This window comes from Salmo salar, unplaced genomic scaffold (assembly GCF_965601325.2).
Source record: "Salmo salar unplaced genomic scaffold, fSalSal1 ptg000177l, whole genome shotgun sequence".
NCBI lineage: Eukaryota > Metazoa > Chordata > Actinopteri > Salmoniformes > Salmonidae > Salmo > Salmo salar.
This window is the reverse complement of record NW_027675325.1, coordinates 1,515,001-1,540,197: the sequence shown is the minus strand read 5'-3', so window position 1 is coordinate 1,540,197 and position 25,197 is coordinate 1,515,001. Positions and strand designations below refer to the sequence as shown.

General features: G+C 41.2%; 1 protein-coding gene across 1 annotated transcript in view; it reads left to right on the top strand.

The window, feature by feature from the left end:
* Positions 1-1,881: 1,881 nt before the first annotated feature.
* LOC106595937 (uncharacterized) overlaps positions 1,882-25,197 on the top strand; it is a 141,910-nt gene continuing 118,594 nt past the window's right edge. The window contains exons 1-3 of the mRNA XM_082971125.1: positions 1,882-1,979; positions 3,883-3,981; positions 22,936-23,079. The gene's annotated coding sequence lies outside the window, so the exon portion shown is untranslated. The remainder of the gene's footprint in view (positions 1,980-3,882; positions 3,982-22,935; positions 23,080-25,197) is intronic.

Sequence of the window (25,197 nt, the reverse complement as noted above, 5' to 3'; positions counted from 1 at the left end):
TTGAATCCGAACCATCTCCAAATGACTGAGCCAATGCTTTTTCTTTTACTAACCAATTCCTCGTCAAAACGCTCCGCAGACGCTGTTGCTTCCTCCATGTTTGTTGAAGTGTCTGTTCCTGCCCCTCCGCCCTCTGTGCATGAAAGAGGAGGCGCGGGGAGCAGCGCAGAGAGCTCCGGGTCTGCAGCTTGCTTGGAGCAAGGATCAAAGCGCAAATTTCAACTATATCGATATATGCGAAATGGTCTAATTTCATATCACATTTAAAATATATCGATATATTTTTTATATCGATATATCGCCCAGCCCTACTGGTAGGCCCATTTAAATACCTTTTTTGGACATTTCAAGATAGCAGATGTTTGAGTTGGGTCTATTAACACAGCTGTGAGTTGTTATTTTTTTCATTTTTTCATTTTTGACAAAATGAGCACTCCTGGAAGTGACAGATTTTGACTCATATTGAGTGATAAGACTGAGCGATTTAAAAACAATTTTTCAACATTTCAAGATAGCAGTTAGTTCAGTTTGATCTTATTAAAGACAGCTGTATCATTTTTGTATTCATTTTGACATATTTTTTGGGACCACTTTTTTTGCTCTGTTTGAAGGGTGTCAGCTTCTTCTCAGGAAGAGAATCACTTAGCCTTTCGACTAATTTTGGGTTAGTTCGACTCATTTTGGATTAGTTCTCTCAAGAAGAGGAAGGACCTGATCCTAGATCATAATGAATCAGATTACATGGAGAGGGGGGGACCTGATCCTAGATCATAATGAATCAGATTACATGGAGAGGGGGGACCCAATCCTAGATCATAATGAATCAGATTACATGGAGAGGGGGAACTGATCCTAGATCATAATGAATCAGATTACATGGAGAGGGGGGACCTGATCCTATGTCATAATGAATCAGATTACATTGAGAGGAGGGACCTGATCCTAGATCATAATGAATCAGATTACATGGAGAGGAGGGACCTGATCCTAGATCATAATGAATCAGATTACATGGAGAGGGGGGACCTGATCCTAGATCATAATGAATCAGATTACATGGAGAGGGGGACCTGATCCTAGATCATAATGAATCAGATTACATGGAGAGGGGGGACCTGATCCTAGATCATAATGAATCAGATTACTTGGAGAGGGGGGACCTGATCCTATGTCATAATGAATCAGATTACATGGAGAGGGGGACCTGATCCTAGATCATAATGAATCAGATTAAATGGAGAGGGGGGACCTGATCCTAGATCATAATGAATCAGATTACATGGAGAGGAGGGACCTGATCCTAGATCATAATGAATCAGATTACATGGAGAGGAGGGACCTGATCCTAGATCATAATGAATCAGATTACATCGAGAGGGGGACCTGATCCTAGATCATAATGAATCAGATTACATGGAGAGGGGGGACCTGATCCTAGATCATAATGAATCAGATAACATGGAGAGGGGGGACCTGATCCTATGTCATAATGAATCAGATTACATGGAGAGGAGGACCTGATCCTAGATCATAATGAATCAGATTACATGGAGAGGGGGGACCTGATCCTATGTCATAATGAATCAGATTACATGGAGAGGAGGACCTGATCCTAGATCATAATGAATCAGATTACATGGAGAGGGGGGACCTGATCCTAGATCATAATGAATCAGATTACATGGAGAGGGGGGACCTGATCCTATATCATAATGAATCAGATTACATGGAGAGGGGGACCTGATCCTAGATCAGCAATCCAACTCTGGGACACTGCCTGTATGAAACAGAACACATAGTTATAAAGTGTAGTTACAGCAGGTATTTACTGCCATCTAGTGGAAGATACCAATAAAACACTTTATTTTCAGGGTGGGGAGACGGCTGATTGAAACCGAAAGTAAAGTTGTTCTTTTGTTCAGGATCCATTTTGAGACGACAGAGCAGAAAACACTACATGGAGATTATTGAAAAATAAAGTAAGTATTTCTGAACAATAATCTATTCTAATGGACAGAGTAAGAGAATGAATACTAGGAATGAGATATTACTAGTTAGTAGAACTGCTACTTGAGCTGAGTTGCTGACAGACAGCAGTTTTCAAAGTGGAAACTAATCAGTAGGTCTACATGTTATCAGTAAAACGTCTGGTAAAGATGGCGGAGGAGCTTTTACATTATATGGTTTAATGTTTATCTCAGGGTTTCTCAATCCTTTTGTTCTTACCAGCACGTACACACCTGATTCAACTAATCATTAAATATTTTATGACAGTTTAATATTTGAGGCATACAAATTAACATTCTCAAATAATTAAAACCTTTTGGGTTTGTAGGCCTGTTAACAATTATTATAGTCCTACAGTAACTCACATTCTGGAGGAAAAAACACAGCTAAACTTGGTTTCCAGTAAATTATATGTTTAGCTAAAATAATGTAAGAGAGATGTCTTGAAGAAACGCGTCTGGGTTTAGAACTCTGTGTCTCAGTGCCCTGCGACAGTGGGAAGTTCGTTTTGCATGGCCCGGTGCTACAGGTGAGTGGAGTTTTTCTTTAAGGACCAATGGAATGGTCTAAAATGCGTAAACTCTGCGCACCCGGGGAGCCGGGCAATGCAAAACAAATTCACCCTGTGACCGTTGTTTTATTTCCTTATATGAAACTGAAAGTAACTTTGTAGCCCACGCAGTTACAAAATGTCTGTTGAAACTGTGGCTCATATGTCTCTAGAACGTTAGAACAGTGGTGGAAAAAGTACGCAATTCTCATACTGGACTAAAAGTAAAGACACCTTAATAGAAAATGACTCAATTAAAAGTGAAAGTCACCCAGTAAAATACTTCTTCAGTAAAAGTCAAAGTATTTGGTTTCAAATATAATTAAGTATCAAAAGTAAATGTAATTGCTAAAATATACTTAAGCATCAAAAGTAAAAGTAAAGTAGTGATAATTTAAAATTCCTTTTATTAAGCAAACCAGACGGCACAATTTTCTTGTTATTTTAATTTACGGATAGCCAGGGTCACACTCCAACACTCAGACATCATTTAAAAATGAAGCATTTGTGTTTAGTGAGTCCTCCAGATCAGAGGCAGGGATGACCAGGGATGTTCTCTGTTTAGTGAGTCCTTCAGATCAGAGGCAGTAGGGATGACCAGGGATGTTCTCTGTTTAGTGAGTCCTCCAGATCAGAGACCGTAGGGATGACCAGGGATGTTCTCTGTTTAGTGAGTCCTCCAGATCAGAGGCAGTAGGGATGACCAGGGATGTTCTCTGTTTAGTGAGTCCTCCAGATCAGAGGCAGTAGGGATGACCAGGGATGTTCTCTGTTTAGTGAGTCCTCCAGATCAGAGGCAGTAGGGATGACCAGGGATGTTCTCTGTTTAGTTAGTCCTCCAGATCAGAGGCAGTAGGGATGACCAGGGATGTTCTCTGTTTAGTTAGTCCTCCAGATCAGAGGCAGTAGGGATGTTCTCTTGATAAGTGTTCAAATTGGACCGTTTTCTGTCCTGCTAAGCATTCAACATGTAACGAGTACTTTTGGGTGTCAGGGAAAATGTATGGAGTAAATAGTACATCTTTTTCTTCATGAATGTAGAGAAGTAAAAGAGAAAGTTGTTAAAAATATATTTCTCAAAGAGATAATGAATGAATGAGAACAATTGACATTCAAGAATTAGTCACTGTTGGATCTCTGTTTAGTTGTCACTGTGTTAACCACAACCAACATGCTGGATCTCTGTTTAGTTGTCACTGTGTTAACCACAACCAACATGCTGGATCTCTGTTTAGTTGTCACTGTGTTAACCACAACCAACATGCTGGATCTCTGTTTAGTTGTCCCTGTGTTGACCACAATCAACATGTTGGATCTCTGTTTAGGGGTCAGTGCTCTAAAATGAGTCTCTCTGGGGAGAGAGAGGAGGGGGGCCCTGCCTCTAAAATGCATCTCTCTGGGGGACATGACACCAAAGCTAAGAGGTAAGATGACAATTTTATGAAGAATTTATTAACTTTATTTCCAAAATAAATAGCTATCTTAAGATGAATGCAGTTACTGTAAATCTCTCTGGATAAGAGCATCTGCTAAATCAGGGGTTCTCAATCCGGGGTCTGTGGAGGTACTGCAGGGGTTCTCAATCCGGGGTCTGTGGAGGTACTGCAGGGGCTCCACGGCACCCTGACTGTACTCGTTGCAATGTAACACATTTGATAGAATTTTCACATGACACGACCACTTTGCCTACTCTTAATTATTGCCTAATATAATGGAATGCATATTTTCTTTACCAATTCTGATCGTTGTTACAAGAAGAATTTTGACAATATTCCCGTTATATCAACACACTCTTCACACCCGTTTAACAACTCTAAATAGCTTTGGCATAGTAGGCATCAAGTCCCTTGCCAATAATGTTGCCCATAACGTTGCATTCAATGTTCATTTTCATCGAACACAGATTACGCCCTAGATGTCTTCAATTGCCCAATTTATAGCCATGCCAAATTTAGGATAATTTTTTTAACAATGTGATGTTGTGCTCCCAAGGGAGAACTTGAAATAACATGATGTGGATAATTAAATAATCAAAAGAAAAACGTGTTAATTTTACACTCAGAAAAGAAGGTTCCTTATAGAACCAAAAAGGCTTCTATCACTTCCTTAATATATGGAACCACTAAAAGTGATATATATTTTGGGGTTCAGTGAAGAAGAACCTCTAGAGTTCTGATCAATGAAAGGTGAATGTTTAGAGGATATGAACCCAGCAGACCTCCAGGGGTCAGATCAATTCCTCACGTTTTTTCCAGCGCCCGGCCCGGGATATAAACCAGCCACCTTTGGACCACAGGTCCAACTCCTGCCACAGCTCCAACTCCTTAGCCGCTGGACGAAAACCTGAGTTAATCTTGAGAAATTAGCATAAATTAATCTGCCAAAATGAAGACAAAACGCTTTGGAGACATACATGGTATCACTTGTTATACATAAGTATTATACATAAATCATTGCCAAAAGCACAAGACATATATTATTTATGGATTGACCATATAGAGATATAAAACATTATTTTTAACTACTGCAAAGCAATTACATGTGGCTCAGGAACCACTGACTCGCTGCATTATTCTATTGTATTATCAAGACACCTGCTGTTAACTCTTAACTACTTAGGACAGCTCACGAGGTGTTCTAAATATCTGCCGACTAGGTGGGACTAGAGACTTCATTCATAGCTTTAATTTATACCCATAAGTGTAAAATGTCTTTATTCTCAGTACTTATACGACCAATTTTCTGCTCTGAGACGCTTTGTGGACATGGGCCTAGATCTGAAAATATTGTTATAAAAAAACGTAGAATGTTTGTTTAACATAATAATAAAAAATGAATATTACTAATTTAACCCACTGTAAACATTGGGTTTAGTTGATTGTGTTGCACTGCTCATGTCCACGTTCTGAAACTGCCCGCATCCCTGTACAGAAACAGATCTGTCCGCGTCCACGTACGGTGTGGCGCCAAGCATATTGTCCGGTTACGCGCAGAGTGGGCTGAGGTGATCTTGGGGAATAACGACAGAGTTTGTTACAGTGTTGAAACGCCGAAGTTTTATTGTTCAATTTCCTTTTTGCTTTACGGTCAGGGACCGTATGAGTGTAGCCAGATCCTTTTCACTCTCTATCCTTGTTTCATTTTGTGGTTCACTGGATTCGTCGTCATCATCGAGATGAGGGACAGACGAACGTCCTGCTAGCTAGCCAAGCTAGTCGGTACAGCTAGGTAAGCTAGCTAGCTACTCTACCAGCAGGATCCTAGTTATCCTAGCTTGTTGGTACAGTTAGGTAAGCTAGCTAGCTACTCTACCAGCAGCATCCTAGTTATCCTAGCTAGTCGGTACAGCTAGGTAAGCTAGCTAGATACTCTACCAGCAGCATCCTAGTTATCCTAGCTAGTCGGTACAGCTAGGTAAGCTAGCTAGCTAGCTACTCGACCAGCAGCATCCTAGATATCCTAGCTAGTCGGTACAGCTAGGTAAGCTAGCTAGCTACTCTACCAGCAGCATCCTAGTTATCCTATCTAGTCGGTACAGCTAGGTAAGCTAGCTAGCTACTCTACCAGCAGCATCCTAGTTATCCTAGCTAGGTAAGCTAGCTAGCTACTCTACCAGCAGCATCCTAGTTATCCTAGCTAGTCGGTACAGCTAGGTAAGCTAGCTAGCTACTCTACCAGTAGCATCCTAGTTATCCTAGCTAGTCGGTACAGCTAGGTAAGCTAGCTAGCTACTCTACCAGCAGCATCCTAGTTATCCTAGCTAGTCGGTACAGCTCGGTAAGCTAGCTAGATACTCTACCAGCAGCATCCTAGCTAGTCGGTACAGCTAGGTAAGCTAGCTAGCTACTCTACCAGCAGCATCCTAGTTATCCTAGCTAGTCGGTACAGCTAGGTAAGCTAGCTAGATACTCTACCAGCAGCATCCTAGTTATCGTAGCTAGTCTTTACAGCTAGGTAAGTTAGCTAGCTACTCTACCAGCAGCATCCTAGTTATCCAAGCTAGTCGGTACAGCTCGGTAAGCTAGCTAGCTATTCTACCAGCAGCATCCTAGTTATCCTAGCTAGTCGGTACAGCTCGGTAAGCTAGCTAGCTAGCTACTCTACCAGCAGCATCCCAGTTATCCTATCCTCCCTCTCTCGTTGACTGATGCTGGCTACCTCTGTCCGGTTCTCCTCTCTTCACTAGATGGACAGTAACTTTAGTGTTTAACCCCTCTGTGTCCAAGGACCAATCTTTTGAATATTATTTTCAGGGCGCCTCAAGTAGGCTGGACATATTCCATTTTTAACAATGTTTTTTTTCTGATGAAAACTAGTTAATTACATGGAGCCCAATTTCATAACATTACCTTATGTCCCTAGTAAGTAGTTCATTCCATCCACAAGAAGGCGTAGTGCTGACACAAGCTTTTTGGCGGGGCTGAGAATCTCTACTTTTCTAGGCTACCGCAGGTTAGAGCGCTGGACTTGTAACCGAAAGGAAAGGTTGGTAGATTGAATCCCTGAGCTGACAAGGAAAAAAAAATATCTGTCTTTCTGCCACTGAACAAGGCAGTTAACCCACTGTTCCTAGGCCATCATTGTAAATAAGAATTTGTTCTTAACTGACTTGCCTAGTTAAATAAAGGTAAAATTATCTAATGTAAAAAACACTATTTCAAATGTTGCTACATACGACCGAATTGAGACGGTCGGTCACATTTGACTGTAAAACCTAGCAGTACTACTGATTTCTCTGACAGTGAGGCAGAGATATATTATTACTGTGTATGTAGCATTTAGAAAAAAAACATGATTATTTGTCTCTGAAATGAAACCATCAAGTGATAGATTTTAAACAAATACATGTCTGTCATTGAACAACCCCATGCCATGATTAGATTGTCATAATTACAGCCGTGTTGAAGAGACCAAACTGCAGCAGGTGAAATGTAGATACTCATCTTTTTAATATGTAAGAGCAAAGTATCCACGGGAAAAAACAATAAACAACAACAAAAACAAACGACTAACAGGCTACGTACCAAAAGACTATCACTATCTAACAGTAGCCTATCACTATCTAACAGTAGCCTATCACTATCTAACAGGAGCCTATCACTATCTAACAGGAGCCTATCACTATCTAACAGTAGCCTATCACTATCTAACAGGAGCCTATCACTATCTAACAGGAGCCTATCACTATCTAACAGGAGCCTATCACTATCTAGCAGTAGCCTATCACTATCTAGCAGTAGCCTATCACTATCTAGCAGTAGCCTATCACTATCTAACAGGAGCCTATCACTATCTAGCAGGAGCCTATCACTATCTAACAGGAGCCTATCACTATCTAGCAGGAGCCTATCACTATCTAACAGGAGCCTATCACTATCTAGCAGGAGCCTATCACTATCTAACAGGAGCCTATCACTATCTAGCAGGAGCCTATCACTATCTAACAGGAGCCTATCACTATCTAACAGGAGCCTATCACTATCTAGCAGTAGCCTATCACTATCTAACAGTAGCCTATCACTATCTAGCAGTAGCCTATCACTATCTAACAGGAGCCTATCACTATCTAGCAGTAGCCTATCACTATCTAACAGTAGCCTATCACTATCTAGCAGGAGCCTATCACTATCTAACAGGAGCCTATCACTATCTAGCAGGAGCCTATCACTATCTAACAGGAGCCTATCACTATCTAACAGGAGCCTATCACTATCTAGCAGTAGCCTATCACTATCTAACAGTAGCCTATCACTATCTAGCAGTAGCCTATCACTATCTAACAGGAGCCTATCACTATCTAGCAGTAGCCTATCACTATCTAACAGTAGCCTATCACTATCTAACAGGAGCCTATCACTATCTAACAGGAGCCTATCACTATCTAGCAGTAGCCTATCACTATCTAACAGTAGCCTAGCACTATCTAACAGGAGCCTATCACTATCTAACAGTAGCCTATCACTATCTAACAGTAGCCTATCACTATCTAGCAGTAGCCTATCACTATCTAACAGGAGCCTATCACTATCTAACAGTAGCCTATCACTATCTAGCAGTAGCCTATCAGTATCTAACAGGAGCCTATCACTATCTAGCAGTAGCCTATCACTATCTAACAGTAGCCTATCACTATCTAACAGGAGCCTATCACTATCTAACAGGAGCCTATCACTATCTAGCAGTAGCCTATCACTATCTAACAGGAGCCTATCACTATCTAGCAGTAGCCTATCACTATCTAACAGGAGCCTATCACTATCTAGCAGTAGCCTATCACTATCTAACAGGAGCCTATCACTATCTAACAGGAGCCTATCACTATCTAACAGGAGCCTATCACTATCTAGCAGTAGCCTATCACTATCTAACAGGAGCCTATCACAATCTAGCAGTAGCCTATCACTATCTAACAGTAGCCTATCACTATCTAACAGGAGCCTATCACTATCTAACAGGAGCCTATCACTATCTAGCAGTAGCCTATCACTATCTAACAGGAGCCTATCACTATCTAGCAGTAGCCTATCACTATCTTACAGTAGCCTATCACTATCTAACAGTAGCCTATCACTATCTAACAGTAGCCTATCACTATCTAACAGTGGCCTATCGCTATCTAACAGTAGCCTATCGCTATCTAACAGGAGCCTATCGCTATCTAACAGTAGCCTATCGCTATCTAACAGTAGCCTATCACTATCTAACAGTAGCCTATCACTATCTAACAGTGGCCTATCACTATCTAACAGTAGACTATCACTATCTAACAGTGGCCTATCACTATCTAACAGTAGACTATCACTATCTAACAGTGGCCTATCACTATCTAACAGTAACCTATCACTATCTAACAGGAGCCTATCACTATCTAACAGTAGCCTATCACTATCTAACAGTAGCCTATCACTATCTAACAGTGGCCTATCACTATCTAACAGTGGCCTATCACTATCTAACAGTAACCTATCACTATCTAACAGTGGCCTATCACTATCTAACAGTAGCCTATCACTATCTAACAGTAGACTATCACTATCTAACAGTGGCCTATCACTATCTAACAGTAGACTATCACTATCTAACAGTGGCCTATCACTATCTAACAGTAACCTATCACTATCTAACAGGAGCCTATTGCTATCTAACAGTAGCCTATCGCTATCTAACAGTAGCCTATCACTATCTAACAGTAGCCTATCACTATCTAACAGTGGCCTATCACTATCTAACAGTAGACTATCACTATCTAACAGTGGCCTATCACTATCTAACAGTAGACTATCACTATCTAACAGTGGCCTATCACTATCTAACAGTAACCTATCACTATCTAACAGGAGCCTATCACTATCTAACAGTAGCCTATCACTATCTAACAGTAGCCTATCACTATCTAACAGTAGCCTAGCACTATCTAACAGGAGCCTATCGCTATCTAACAGTAGCCTATCGCTATCTAACAGGAGCCTATCACTATCTAACAGTAGCCTATCACTATCTAACAGTAGCCTATCACTATCTAACAGTAACCTATCACTATCTAACAGTAGCCTATCACTATCTAACAGGAGCCTATCACTATCTAACAGGAGCCTATCACTATCTAACAGTAGCCTATCACTATCTAACAGTAGCCTATCGCTATCTAACAGTAGCCTATTGCTATCTAACAGTAGCCTATCACTATCTAACAGTAGCCTATCACTATCTAACAATAGCCTATCACTATCTAACAGTAGCCTATCACTATCTAACAGGAGCCTATCACTCGTTTTTATGTTAACTTTAAATCAGAGTGGATACAGAGTGGAATGTACTGTTGACCAACCCATATATTTCAGCAGGGAAGTGTTCCTCACACCATCATTTCAAATGGTAGGACATGTGTCCTGTTGAAGCTAACTGGCTGATGGTAGGACATGTGCCCTGTTGAAGCTAACTGGCTGATGGTAGGACATGTGTCCTGTTGAAGCTAACTGGCTGATGGTAGGACATGTGTCCTGTTGAAGCTTACTGGCTGATGGTAGGACATGTGTCCTGTTGAAGCTTACTGGCTGATGGTAGGACATGTGTCCTGTTGAAGTAAACTGGCTGATGGTAGGACATGTGTCCTGTTGAAGCTTACTGGCTGATGGTAGGACATGTGTCCTGTTGAAGTAAACTGGCTGATGGTAGGACATGTGTCCTGTTGAAGCTAACTGGCTGATGGTAGGACATGTGTCCTGTTGAACCTTACTGGCTGATGGTAGGACATGTGTCCTGTTGAAGCTTACTGGCTGATGGTAGGACAATAACCTAGTATGCCTATTTACAGCAGCATATTAGTAACGGTTGTTGTCGTGTTGAATGGACCAAACTGCAGACGGAATGTGGATACTCATCTTTTTAATATATACGAGCAAAGCATCCACAGGAAAAACAATAACTACTAACTACAGGCTAACAGGCTACATACAAACAAAAGACTAGCGGTGTTAGCACAACCACCCACAAACCCAAGTGACAAACATACTCCTAAATATATGACTAACAATCAGGAACAACGATCCCCAGCTGTTCCTGATCAGGAGTCACAAGACTAACACAGAAACAGACATACTAGACAACACATACAGACTTCTTCTGCCACGTCCTGACCAAAATACTACACCACTACTCCCTCTACTGGTCAGGACGTGACAGTACCCCCCCCTAAAGGTGCAGACCCCGGAATGCACCTTAAAAGAAAACACAAAAATCCCCAATACCACAACAAAAAATAATACCCCCTAAACAAAAAAAGGGAGGGAAGGGAGGGTGGCTGCCGTCAACGACAGCACTGTGCTACACCCTCCCTCCCCAACCCACCTATCCTGGAGGTGGCTCTGGTTCCGGCCTCCTGCCCTCCAGGTTGTAGGCAGACTCATTGGGGTCCTGGTCGTAGACAGACTCAATTTGTTGTGGCTCGTGGGCAGGTTCCCTCATTTCCACACTGTAGGCAGACTCATTTACAACACAGTTAGTCAATTTCAGTTCCGGGTCGCAGGCAGACTCACCCGGTTCCGGGTCACAAGCAGACCCCCTCGGTTCCGGGTTGCAGGCAGGCTCCCTCGGTTCCGGGTCACAGGCAGACCCCTCTGGTTCCGGGTCGCAGGCAGTCTCCCTCGGTTCCGGACTAGACACTGTTGCCGGATACTCTGGACTGCACACTGTTGCCGGATACTCTGGACTGCACACTGGTGCCGGATACTCTGGACTGCACACTGGTGCCGGATACTCTGGACTGCACACTGGTGCCGGATACTCTGGACTGCACACTGGTGCCGGGCTCTTGAGGCTGGGCCGACGCACTGGAGGCCTGGTGCGTGGGGCTGGTAGAGGTGGTACCAGGCTGAAGACACGCACCCTAGGGCTAGTGCGAGGAGCGGGAACAGGCTGAATAGGACTAGGCCGACTCATGCTCTATTTGGATAGACAGTGAGAATTCAGTACATAACTGTCTTGTTATCAGAAATATGCTGTGCTGAACACCATGGTAATAGAGGTGAGGTTATGGACATTATGAGGATAATGGATATAGGAGGTTGAATGGCCATATAAAGGGTGTAGAATGTTTTAGTTGTATATTTCCCAGGTCCTCAAGGCTCCAAAATCAATATAAAACAGTTTTTATAAACATTTACATACATACACTTGTTTTCTGCCATGAAGCTCTATACACCCCTAGAAAACCTTATATTTTAACAAGCCTTTTCTGGTCATGGAATCCCCAAAATTATTTGTTTTGTTTTTGGGAGCTCAGACTTGTGGCTTGGCACAAAATATATTTGGGGTGAATCAGACATATTTGTGCAATCCCATCCCCCTGGTGGCTATGGGGTACATATCAATTTACAGGCATATTATTATGATATTGGCAAATATATTTGATAAGAATCCAATTAGGGTTCGAAAAATAAACTACAAAATGTGGCCATATTTGTAGTTCCCAGTCAATGATGATTTCAGAAAACACAGATATTGCAAATGCAAACGTCAAAGTGATTCAAATGAATGACAGATGCAGCTACAACAATTGATGAAGACTATCAGACAGGTGCAGCTACAATAATTGATGAAGACTATCAGACAGATGCAGCTACAATAATTGATGAAGACTATCAGACAGATGCAGCTCCAATAATTGATGAAGACTATCAGACAGGTGCAGCTACAATAATTGATGAAGACTATGAGACAGATGCAGCTACAATAATTGATGAAGACTATGAGACAGATGCAGCTACAATAATTGATGAAGACTATGAGAAGGATGCAGATACAATAATTGAAGACTATCAGACAGGTGCAGCTACAATAATTGATGAAGACTATGAGACAGATGCAGCTACAATAATTGAAGACTATCAGACAGGTGCAGCTACAATAATTGATGAAGACTATGAGACAGGTGCAACTACAATAATTGATGAAGACTATCAGACAGATGCCGCTACAATAATTGATGAAGACTATCAGACAGGTGCAGCTACAATAATTGATGAAGACTATGAGACAGATGCAGCTACAATAATTGATGAAGACTATGAGACAGATGCAGCTACAATAATTGATGAAGACTATGAGAAGGATGCAGATACAATAATTGATGAAGACTATCAGACAGGTGCAGCTACAATAATTGATGAAGACTATCAGACAGGTGCAGCTACAATAATTGATGAAGACTATCAGACAGATGCAGCTACAATAATTGATGAAGACTATCAGACAGATGCAGCTCCAATAATTGATGAAGACTATCAGACAGGTGCAGCTGCAATAATTGATGAAGACTATGAGACAGATGCAGCTACAATAATTGATGAAGACTATGAGACAGGTGCAGCTACAATAATTGATGAAGACTATGAGACAGATGCAGCTACAATAATTGAAGACTATCCGACAGGTGCAGCTACAATAATTGATGAAGACTATGAGACAGATGCAGCTACAATAATTGAAGACTATCAGACAGGTGCAGCTACAATAATTGATGAAGACTATGAGACAGGTGCAACTACAATAATTGATGAAGACTATCAGACAGATGCCGCTACAATAATTGATGAAGACTATCAGACAGGTGCAGCTACAATAATTGATGAAGACTATGAGACAGATGCAGCTGCAATAATTGATGAAGACTATGAGAAGGATGCAGCTACAATAATTGATGAAGACTATGAGACAGATGCAGCTACAATAATTGATGAAGACTATGAGAAGGATGCAGCTACAATAATTGATGAAGACTATGAGACAGATGCAGCTACAATAATTGATGAAGACTATGAGACAGATGCAGCTACAATAATTGATGAAGACTATGAGAAGGATGCAGATACAATAATTGATGAAGACTATGAGACAGGTGCAGCTACAATAATTGATGAAGACTATCAGAAAGTAATAATACAAATCTGATACCTTTCCAACAAAGGAAGTATCAATGTCACGCAACATAACCTTAGCAGGGATCCAAACCTGCATGTTGACCATTCTCCCTCTTTATATGTCAGATAACCTTAGCAGGGATCCAAACCTGCATGTTGACCATTCTCCCTCTTTATATGTCAGATAACCTTAGCAGGGATCCAAACCTGCATGTTGACCATTCTCCCTCTTTATATGTCAGATAACCTTAGCAGGGATCCAAACCTGCATGTTGACCATTCTCCCTCTTTATATGTATTGTATTCTACCACCTGATAGAATGGTAATGTATTGTATTATTACACCTGATAGAATGGTAATGTATTGTATTCTACCACCTGATAGAATGGTAATGTATTATATTCTACCACCTGATAGAAAAGTAATGTATTGTATTCTACCACCTGATAGAATGGTAATGTATTGTATTCTACCACCTGATAGAATGGTAATGTATTGTATTCTACCACCTGATAGAATGGTAATGTATTGTATTATTACACCTGATAGAATGGTAATGTATTGTATTCTACCACCTGATAGAATGGTAATGTATTATATTCTACCACCTGATAGAATGGTAATGTATTGTATTATTACACCTGATAGAATGGTAATGTATTGTATTCTACCACCTGATAGAATGGTAATGTATTGTATTCTACCACCTGATAGAATGGTAATGTATTGTATTATTACACCTCATAGAATGGTAATGTATTGTATTCTACCACCTGATAGAATGGTAATGTATTATATTCTACCACCTGATAGAATGGTAATGTATTGTATTCTACCACCTGATAGAATGGTAATGTATTGTATTATTACACCTGATAGAATGGTAATGTATTGTATTCTACCACCTGATAGAATGGTAATGTATTGTATTCTACCACCTGATAGAATGGTAATGTATTGTATTATTACACCTCATAGAATGGTAATGTATTGTATTCTACCACCTGATAGAATGGTAATGTATTTTAGTCGTTGCCTCAGACATAGCAATACATGCTGTTGATAACTTGGTTGACTTTCACTGTCATTGCTGGTACATTAATAAACAACTAAGATAACATGCTGTACTATAGAGATGGCAGCCCAGACTAGCATTGTGGACAGTGACAAATGGAAGATAGGTCCATGTACCTTTGCACTCATTTGGTTTCTGTCTTTCTGGCCCTCTGCAGTGCCAGTGTCCTCCTCCATGTTATTTGGTTTCTGTCTTTCTGGCCCTCTGCAGTGCCAGTGTCCCCCTCCATGTTATTTGGTTTCTGTCTTTCTGGCCCTCTGCAGTGCCAGTGTCCTCCTCCATGTTATTTGGTTTCTGTCTTTCTGTTCCTCTGCAGTGCCAGTGTACTCCTCCATGTTATTTGGTTTCTGTCTTTCTGGCCCTCTGCAGTGCCAGTGTCCTCCTCCATGGTCACAATGGACCCCTGCTTCTCTTCCACTGTGAACTTCAACCTGAATGAACACACACAGACATGATTGGTATTGAAACTCTTAGGTGGCACATACAAATTATTTGCTGGTCCAAATTAACACCCTTCCCCTCCTCCTTGGCCCTGACTTAACCTTTAGATTATTCTGAAGGGTCTGGATAGGTATAATCAGGAAAGTGGTGGAGCTTACACCATATTGCTTACACCTTTCACATATACAAACATCTAAGGGTTAGGGCCAAGGGAAAGAGTTAGGTAGTGAACTGGGAACAGCTGATTCTCTATGGGCAAAGAGTTAGGTAGTGAACTGATTCTCTATGGGCAAAGAGTTAGGTAGTGAACTGATTCTCTATGGGTAAAGAGTTAGGTAGTGAACTGATTCACTATGGGTAAAGAGTTAGGTAGTGAACTGATTCACTATGGGTAAAGAGTTAGGTAGTGAACTGATTCTCTATGGGCAAAGAGTTAGGTAGTGAACTGATTCTCTATGGGTAAAGAGTTAGGTAGTGAACTGATTCTCTATGGGTAAAGAGTTAGGTAGTGAACTGATTCACTATGGGTAAAGAGTTAGGTAGTGAACTGATTCTCTATGGGTAAAGAGTTAGGTAGTGAACTGATTCTGTATGGGTAAAGAGTTAGGTAGTGAACGGATTCTCTATGGGTAAAGAGTTAGGTAGTGAACTGATTCTCTATGGGTAAAGAGTTAGGTAGTGAACTGATTCTCTATGGGTAAAGCCCAAACCACACGGGGAGCCTTTTTTATACGTGTGTGAACAAGCATGGTAATAGAATGCATGGGAGTCAATGAGAGAAGACAGACAGGCTGTGAGCGTTACTCTGGTAATAGAATGCATGGGAGTCAATGAGAGAAGACAGACAGGCTGTGAGTGTTACTCTGGTAATATAATGCATGGGAGTCAATGAGGGAAAATAGACAGGCTACGGGCATCAACGGCATCACAAATATATAGAAAGCCAAATTAGAAAGCTATTTTTCTCGTGGCGCAATGCTGGTAAAATGAGCTGATGAACTCACAGAAAATAGACTGTTTCTGCATTGTTACCGAGTCTGGAATTGTGAAGTGCAGGTTTGCCGTTTTCATCAGGAATCTTGTTCCAAAGGCAGCTCTGCAGAGTGGTGACTAGCTGCCACAGACACAAAGTCATAAAATCTGTTTTTAAACCCTAACCACAATGCTAACCCTAATGCCTAACCCAGGGTTCTCCAACTGGCGGCCCGCGGGCCAAATCTGGCCCGCCAACAACATTATTTGGCCGCTACAAAGCCCACCAAATAAATTAATATTTTGTTCATTCAAAAAATCAATTAAAAATGTTTTATCTTGCACCTGAGATGCAAAAAGTCCCAAAAGCAATGTCCCAAGAAGGATGTGACCTCACTACATTATGCAAAAGTTACATTTTTAACTTCATTCATGAGGGGCGGCAGGATAGCCTAGTGGTTAGAGCATTGGACTAGTAACCGAAAGGTACAAATCTGTTGTTCTGCCGCTGAATAAGGCAGTTAACCCACATTTCCTAGGCCGTCATTGAAAACAAGAATGTTCTTAACTGACTTGCCTAGTTAAATAAAAAAATGGAGAGAGAATGCAGGAGACAGTCAACTAATAAAGCAGGCCATTTAGTGGTGTTGAAATGTAAAGCTGCAACCACAGCGTAATCAATAGGAGGTGAACAGTGCCTGGTGCTGAAAATATAGACTTGTTATGCAAGTGGCGCCAATCAACAGGTGGAGAAAAACTACACCAGTCGAGTAATTCATTTCAACAATAATCTTCATTTTAATTTGACTTTACAAACAACAAGAGGGCTTAATTTGAGTCAATGTCTTCAGAGCGAAGGCCCATATAAATAACTGTCTGTGCTAGGCTATGTGGCTGAACAGCATCTTTCACAAGAAAACAAAATGGCCTGATAGAAGAGGGATTTGTATTTATTTATTAGGCCGACTTACAACTGCATCATGGCCAAAAAGGCAGCATCCTACATAAAACAATAATTTAAGAAAAACAGGTGATGTCTGTGTCTGAGTGTCTGTAGCCCTGTATCAGGAGTCTGGGATAACCTGAGTGTCTGTAGCCCTGTATCAGAGTGACCAGAGTAACCTGAGTGTCTGTAGCCCTGTATCAGAGTGACCATAGTAACCTGAGTGTCTGTAGCCCTGTATCAGAGTGACCAGAGTAACCTGAGTGTCTGTAGCCCTGTATCAGAGTGACCATAGTAACCTGAGTGTCTGTAGCCCTGTATCAGGAGTCTGGGATAACCTGAGTGTCTGTAGCCCTGTATCAGAGTGACCAGAGTAACCTGAGTGTCTGTAGCCCTGTATCAGAGTGACCAGAGTAACCTGAGTGTCTGTAGCCCTGTATCAGAGTGACCAGAGTAACCTGAGTGTCTGTAGCCCTGTATCAGGAGTGACCAGAGTAACCTGAGTGTCTGTAGCCCTGTATCAGAGTGACCAGAGTAACCTGAGTGTCTGTAGCCCTGTATCAGAGTAACCTGAGTGTCTGTAGCCCTGTACCAGAGTGACCAGAGTAACCTGAGTGTCTGTAGCCCTGTACCAGAGTGACCAGAGTAACCTGAGTGTCTGTAGCCCTGTATCAGAATGACCATAGTAACCTGAGTGTCTGTAGCCCTGTATCAGGAGTGACCATAGTAACCTGAGTGTCTGTAGCCCTGTATCAGGAGTCTGGGATAACCTGAGTGTCTGTAGCCCTGTATCAGGAGTGACCAGAGTAACCTGAGTGTCTGTAGCCCTGTATCAGAGTGACCATAGTAACCTGAGTGTCTGTAGCCCTGTATCAGGAGTCTGGGATAACCTGAGTGTCTGTAGCCCTGTATCAGAGTAACCAGAGTAACCTGAGTGTCTGTAGCCCTGTATCAGAGTGACCAGAGTAACCTGAGTGTCTGTAGCCCTGTACCAGGAATGACCATAGTAACCTGAGTGTCTGTAGCCCTGTATCAGAGTGACCAGAGTAACCTGAGTGTCTGTAGCCCTGTACCAGAGTGACCATAGTAACCTGAGTGTCTGTAGCCCTGTACCAGAGTGACCAGAGTAACCTGAGTGTCTGTAGCCCTGTATCAGAGTGACCATAGTAACCTGAGTGTCTGTAGCCCTGTACCAGGAGTGACCAGAGTAACCTGAGTGTCTGTAGCCCTGTATCAGAGTGACCAGAGTAACCTGAGTGTCTGTAGCCCTGTACCAGAGTGACCATAGTAACCTGAGTGTCTGTAGCCCTGTATCAGAGTAACCTGAGTAACCTGAGTGTCTGTAGCCCTGTATCAGGAGTCTGGGATAACCTGAGTGTCTGTAGCCCTGTACCAGGAGTCTGGGGTAACCTGAGTGTCTGTAGCCCTGTATCAGAGTGACCATAGTAACCTGAGTGTCTGTAGCCCTGTACCAGGAGTCTGGGATAACCTGAGTGTCTGTAGCCCTGTATCAGGAGTCTGGGGTAACCTGAGTGTCTGTAGCCCTGTATCAGGAGTGACCAGAGTAACCTGAGTGTCTGTAGCCCTGTACCAGGAGTCTGGGATAACCTGAGTGTCTGTAGCCCTGTACCAGGAGTCTGGGATAACCTGAGTGTCTGTAGCCCTGTACCAGGAGTCTGGGATGACCTGAGTGTCTGTAGCCCTGTACCAGGAGTCTGGGATAACCTGAGTGTCTGTAGCCCTGTACCAGGAGTCTGGGATGACCTGCTCCTGTAACGATAAAACAAACAGAAAATACTGTCATCATGAGACCTAAAATAGCCATTGATAAGCACTAATAATCACAATAATAATAATAACAATAATAACAATTATAATAATAATAATAATAATTACTATAATGTTAGTAGCCTATATGACTATTTATTAAATACTAAGTTATTTACTTAATGGGAAAAGTTGCATTTCCCCTCGGACACGATCTTGTGGATGTCAGGTGAGAGGGATGTGATGTTGATGCCCAGGCAGTCCTCCATTGACTAATGTGAAAGTCGGTTCCTGTCGTGAGTCTTGATTGACTCATGTGAAAGCTGGTTCCTGTCGTGAGTCTTGATTGACTCATGTGAAAGCCGTTTCCTGTCGTGAGTCTTGATTGCGTTCAAAGAGTAAAAGGAGGAGTTGCAGGAGTCGATCCAAACATTGTTAGCACTTAAAAGGCAAGTATCTTTATTGTGCTGTATTCCTCTGAGCTGCCACCCAAAACACACACAAGGACTCGGCACTCCATGAGTGCATCTCTGATTTGGCTCGATGGTTGGAATTCAATCAGATCAGTTTGAATTGCGGCCTAATCCAGCGAGGGTATCGTTTTCTTAGCAAGGGAGGAGAATTCCCCACCTGGGCGGACTGTGAAAGAATCTCGAACAAACGCACTGATATCAGATCTGGTGGAGAAGTTGTCCCTCAGCTATTTGATGAAATCTTCCAAATCGGCCTGGTCTCTCTCTGCCTGTCGTTTCTTCAGTGTGCTGAAGTGCAGTAGCCTTCCAGAGGACAAGTCCAAATCCAACAACTCAAGCTTCCTAGTAAAGGCCTCAAGTCCACGACTGTTTTCCCTCTTCCTTGTAACTGCAGATTTAACCCGTTTAAGTTACAGAATGTCGCCAAAAAAAACAACATTAGAGAGGAATTCCTCAGAATACGAAGGAGGTCAGCTGCTGCCCTCATTTAGATTTTTCTGACTAAATCCACAACCTGGTCATGAAGCTCACAGAATGGCTCTAGAGCTTTTCCTTTACTCAGCCAGCGCACGTTGTTGTGAAGCAGGAGATCATCCTGGATGGACTCCTCTGGTTCTGTCACCAGCTTGCTTTTCCTTTACTCAGCCAGCGCACGTTGTTGTGAAGCAGGAGATCATCGTGGATGGCCTCTTCTTTAAAGTCATTTCCATGAAAATAACGGACATATACACACAACTGTGCTACATCGGTGTTGTCAGTTCTCTCATCAATATCCAGGGGAAAATGCTCAGCCTGACTGAGCACCTCCAGAACAATCCTATGCAGATCATCCTTCAGAGCACAGACACACTGTCTGGCTGTTGTCACAGACAGGGGCACCTGTTTGACAGACGCAATTATTCTATCCATAGACTTGTCTGTAGACAATTCCTCCAAAACTGTCACCATGCTCTTTTTAACCAGCTCTGCGTCTGTGAAGGGCATGTTGTGTTTGGTTAGAACCCAGGATGCTTTTAGGAAGCACTTGGACCTTCTGTTGTTGGATCAGGCCACGAAGGAGGATTCTACTGCCGTGTTTGTAGCTTGTAGTTAATGCTTCAGTGTTTCTGCGTCGGGCCTCTGTCTGGGGCGGGAAGGCCACTTTGAAAGTATTACGCTTAGATTCATAATGCCGTCTGAGATTGAATTATTTGCAAACAATGACATTTTCATTGCAAACAAGACACTCTGGCTTGGCATTGGAGAAAGATGGTCAGATGAATGGATATCTCTCTGTCCGTTCTTCCCTGAAACTTTGATTTTCATTATCCACCTTTCTTTTGTTACTTTTTGAGAGCAACATGTTCTCTTGCTATCAAGCTCATTGTTCTGAATGAATGTTGATATTAATAAAGTAGTGTAGACTACAGTAGGCTACGTAGACCTGTTTTTCCCCACCAATCAACACACAGAGAAATAAACAAAAAGTTATAATTGAATAGAGATATTGGTGATTTTATGAACTTAATCAGATCTAAATTATTTATTGTCACTGAATGTACTATGTACTAATGAAATGTGTTAAACATGTTGTTCAATTTGTAGTGTAGGCGTATTAATTGTGCTAATATTATATGCTAATTATGTTCTGGCCCGCCCACTTTAACTCAGAAAAAAATTCTCCCGATGTCACGTCCTGACCAGAGAAAGCTGTTATTTTCTATGGTAGAGTAGGTCAGGGCGTGACAGGGGGTTTTTCTAGTTTAGTTTTTCTATGTTGTTTTCTAGTTTTGTATTTCTATGTTGGGTTTTGTTTGGGATGATCTCCAATTAGAGGCAGCTGGTCATCGTTGTCTCTAATTGGAGATCATACTTAAGTAGGTGTTTTTCCCACCTGGGTTTGTGGGAGATTGTTTTTGAGTAGTGTATGTTTCACCTCTGCATCACGGTTTGTTGTTTTTTTGTTCTTTAGGTTATGTGTATGTATTGCATAGTTTCACAGTTCAATAAAATATGTGGAACGATAATCACACTGCACTTTGGTCCGCTCCTCTCTATGACAACCGTGACACCCGAAGCCAAATCTAGTTGACAAACCCTGTTTTATAGTATGTCATGGCCTTTACTGGCCAACTGCTGTTATGTTTATGATATACTATGGTGTTGTGTCACTAGACTTTGACCAGATATTATTGCATCCAAAGATCGATTGTACCTAGAACATAGATACAGAGCCACTTGTTATCAGGAAGGTGCTCTCTCAGCACAACGGAAAATATCTCAATGACTTGACATGTTCTGGTTGTGAATTCAGGCTACAAGGTAAGAATCTTCCCAGTGATTATTGTAAAGTGTGTAGAGAAATTAAATGTATGGTGTTATTTTAGTATAGTGACTGACAGTAAAACACTCAGATCTAACAGTCCATTTCACCTGGGACAGTTATGTGACAGTTCAATCATACAAAATGGTGCTAACTGGGCGTAGGCGAGTCAAATTCAAAAACATATTGTTCATATATTCATATATTGTGGTTATTTTACAATTTGTATATTTTTATGTATAAGTTGTAAATCGTCTTTCAAAATATCGTAAAATTTGTTTTCAAACTTACAATGAGCTCCTCTTTCCTGTGTAATCTGGTTTGAAACCACTGAACAGACTTTTCTTAACATTGTTATTATGAACTGAATTCAGTAACAGCATAATAATATCATACCTGTTGAACAAAACAACACACTAGAATGAGAGAAATTATTAAAAGAGAAAGTGAGACATTAATATTATTATTAGTTATTATCTATTATTATCTATTAATTAAATCACCTGACTGTTTCTATGTATGTTAGTAAATGTTTTATTTCTAAGAGATAATGAATATAAGAGAACAATTGACATTCAATAATTAGTTGTCACTGTGTTAACCACAACCAACATGCTGGATCTCTGTTTAGTTGTTACTGTGTTGACCACAACCAACATGCTGGATCTCTGTTTAGTTGTCACTGTGTTAACCACAACGAACATGCTGGATCTCTGTTTAGTTGTCACTGTGTTAACCACAACCAACATGCTGGATCTCTGTTTAGTTGTTACTGTGTTAACCACAACCAACATGCTGGATCTCTGTTTAGTTGTCACTGTGTTGACCACAACCAACATGCTGGATCTCTGTTTAGTTGTTACTGTGTTAACCACAACCAACATGCTGGATCTCTGTTTAGTTGTCACTGTGTTAACCAACATGCTGGATCTCTGTTTAGTTGTCACTGTGTTAACCACAACCAACATGCTGGATCTCTGTTTACAGGGGTCCATGCTCTAAAATGAGTCTCTCTGGGGAGAGAGAGGAGGGGGGCCCTGCCTCTAAAATGAGTCTCTCTGGGGAGAGAGAGGAGGGGGCCCCTGCCTCCAAAATGCATCTCTCTGGGGGACATGACACCAAAGCTAAGAGGTAAGATGACAATTTTATGAAGAATTGATTAAGTTTTTTTCCTAAATAAATAACTATCTTAAGGTGAATGCACTTACTGTAAATCTCTCTGGATAAGAGCATCTGCTAAATCAGGGGTTCTCAATCCGGGGTCTGTGGAGGTACTGCAGGGGTTCTGCAGGAAGCGCGGGGAGTGGTGGTGTATCCAGGGAGAAAACTAAACTAATATTCTGAAATGTCATTGTGGTCTTATGTTCCCATCTATTGGAATTATTTAGCAACTGCAGTAGTGCTGAAAAAATGTGTTATTCCTTACTAAAGTAGTAATTACTGAGAACAACTAGTTAATTTTATCACTTACAATCATAAAATAAGAACTTATACCATAACAAACAATTAAACTGACATAAACCAAAATCACTATATATGTAGTTATTTAGTTAATTACCAAATTGAGCCGGTCGGTCACATTTAAGAGTGAGGGAGATATATAGCATTTTGCAAAAAAAAACATGATTTTTGTCTCTCTGAAATGAAACCATCAAGTGATAGATTTTAAACAAATACATGTCTGTCATTGAACAACCCCATGTCATGATAGTGAACAACTCCATGTCATGATTACATAGTGAACAACCCCATGTCATGATTAGATAGTGAACAACCCCATGTCATGATTAGATAGTGAACAACCCCATGATTAGATAGTGAACAACCCCATGATTAGATAGTGAACAACCCCATGATTAGATAGTGAACAACCCCATGATTAGATAGTGAACAACCCCATGATTAGATAGTGAACAACCCCATGATTAGATAGTGAACAACCCCATGATTAGATAGTGAACAACCCCATGATTAGATAGTGAACAACCCCATGATTAGATAGTGAACAACCCCATGATTAGATAGTGAACAACTCCATGATTAGATAGTGAACAACCCCATGATTAGATAGTGAACAACCCCATGATTAGATAGTGAACAACCCCATGATTAGATAGTGAACAACCCCATGATTAGATAGTGAACAACTCCATGATTAGATAGTGAACAACCCCATGATTAGATAGTGAACAACCCCATGTCATGATTAGACAGTGAACAACCCCATGATTAGATAGTGAACAACCCCATGTCATGATTAGATAGTGAACAACCCCATGATTAGATAGTGAACAACCCCATGATTAGATAGTGAACAACCCCATGATTAGACAGTGAACAACCCCATGATTAGATAGTGAACAACCCCATGTCATGATTAGATAGTGAACAACCCCATGATTAGATAGTGAACAACCCCATGATTAGATAGTGAACAACCCCATGATTAGATAGTGAACAACCCCATGATTAGATAGTGAACAACCCCATGATTAGATAGTGAACAACCCCATGATTAGATAGTGAACAACCCCATGATTAGATAGTGAACAACCCCATGATTAGATAGTGAACAACCCCATGATTAGATAGTGAACAACCCCATGATTAGATAGTGAACAACCCCATGATTAGATAGTGAACAACCCCATGATTAGATAGTGAACAACCCCATGATTAGATAGTGAACAACCCCATGATTAGATAGTGAACAACCCCATGATTAGATAGTGAACAACCCCATGATTAGATAGTGAACAACCCCATGATTAGATAGTGAACAACCCCATGATTAGATAGTGAACAACCCCATGATTAGATAGTGAACAACCCCATGATTAGATAGTGAACAACCCCATGATTAGATAGTGAACAACCCCATGATTAGATAGTGAACAACCCCATGATTAGATAGTGAACAACCCCATGATTAGATAGTGAACAACCCCATGATTAGATAGTGAACAACCCCATGATTAGATAGTGAACAACCCCATGATTAGATAGTGAACAACTCCATGATTAGACAGTGAAAAAACACAATTTATTTGATAATTACTTTAAGCAATAAAATCGAATTTTCTGAAAATTGATACATAGCGTTTTAGAATGAAAGTCTTCTGATATTTCCCATCTTAGCTCAGAGTAGATGAGAGATGTAATATTTGTCTCTGTTGTGTTGAAGACCAATCAAGCAGGAGAGACCAGCCTCCCCTGTTCCCAGCTGTGTGTCCATGAAGAGTGACCGGT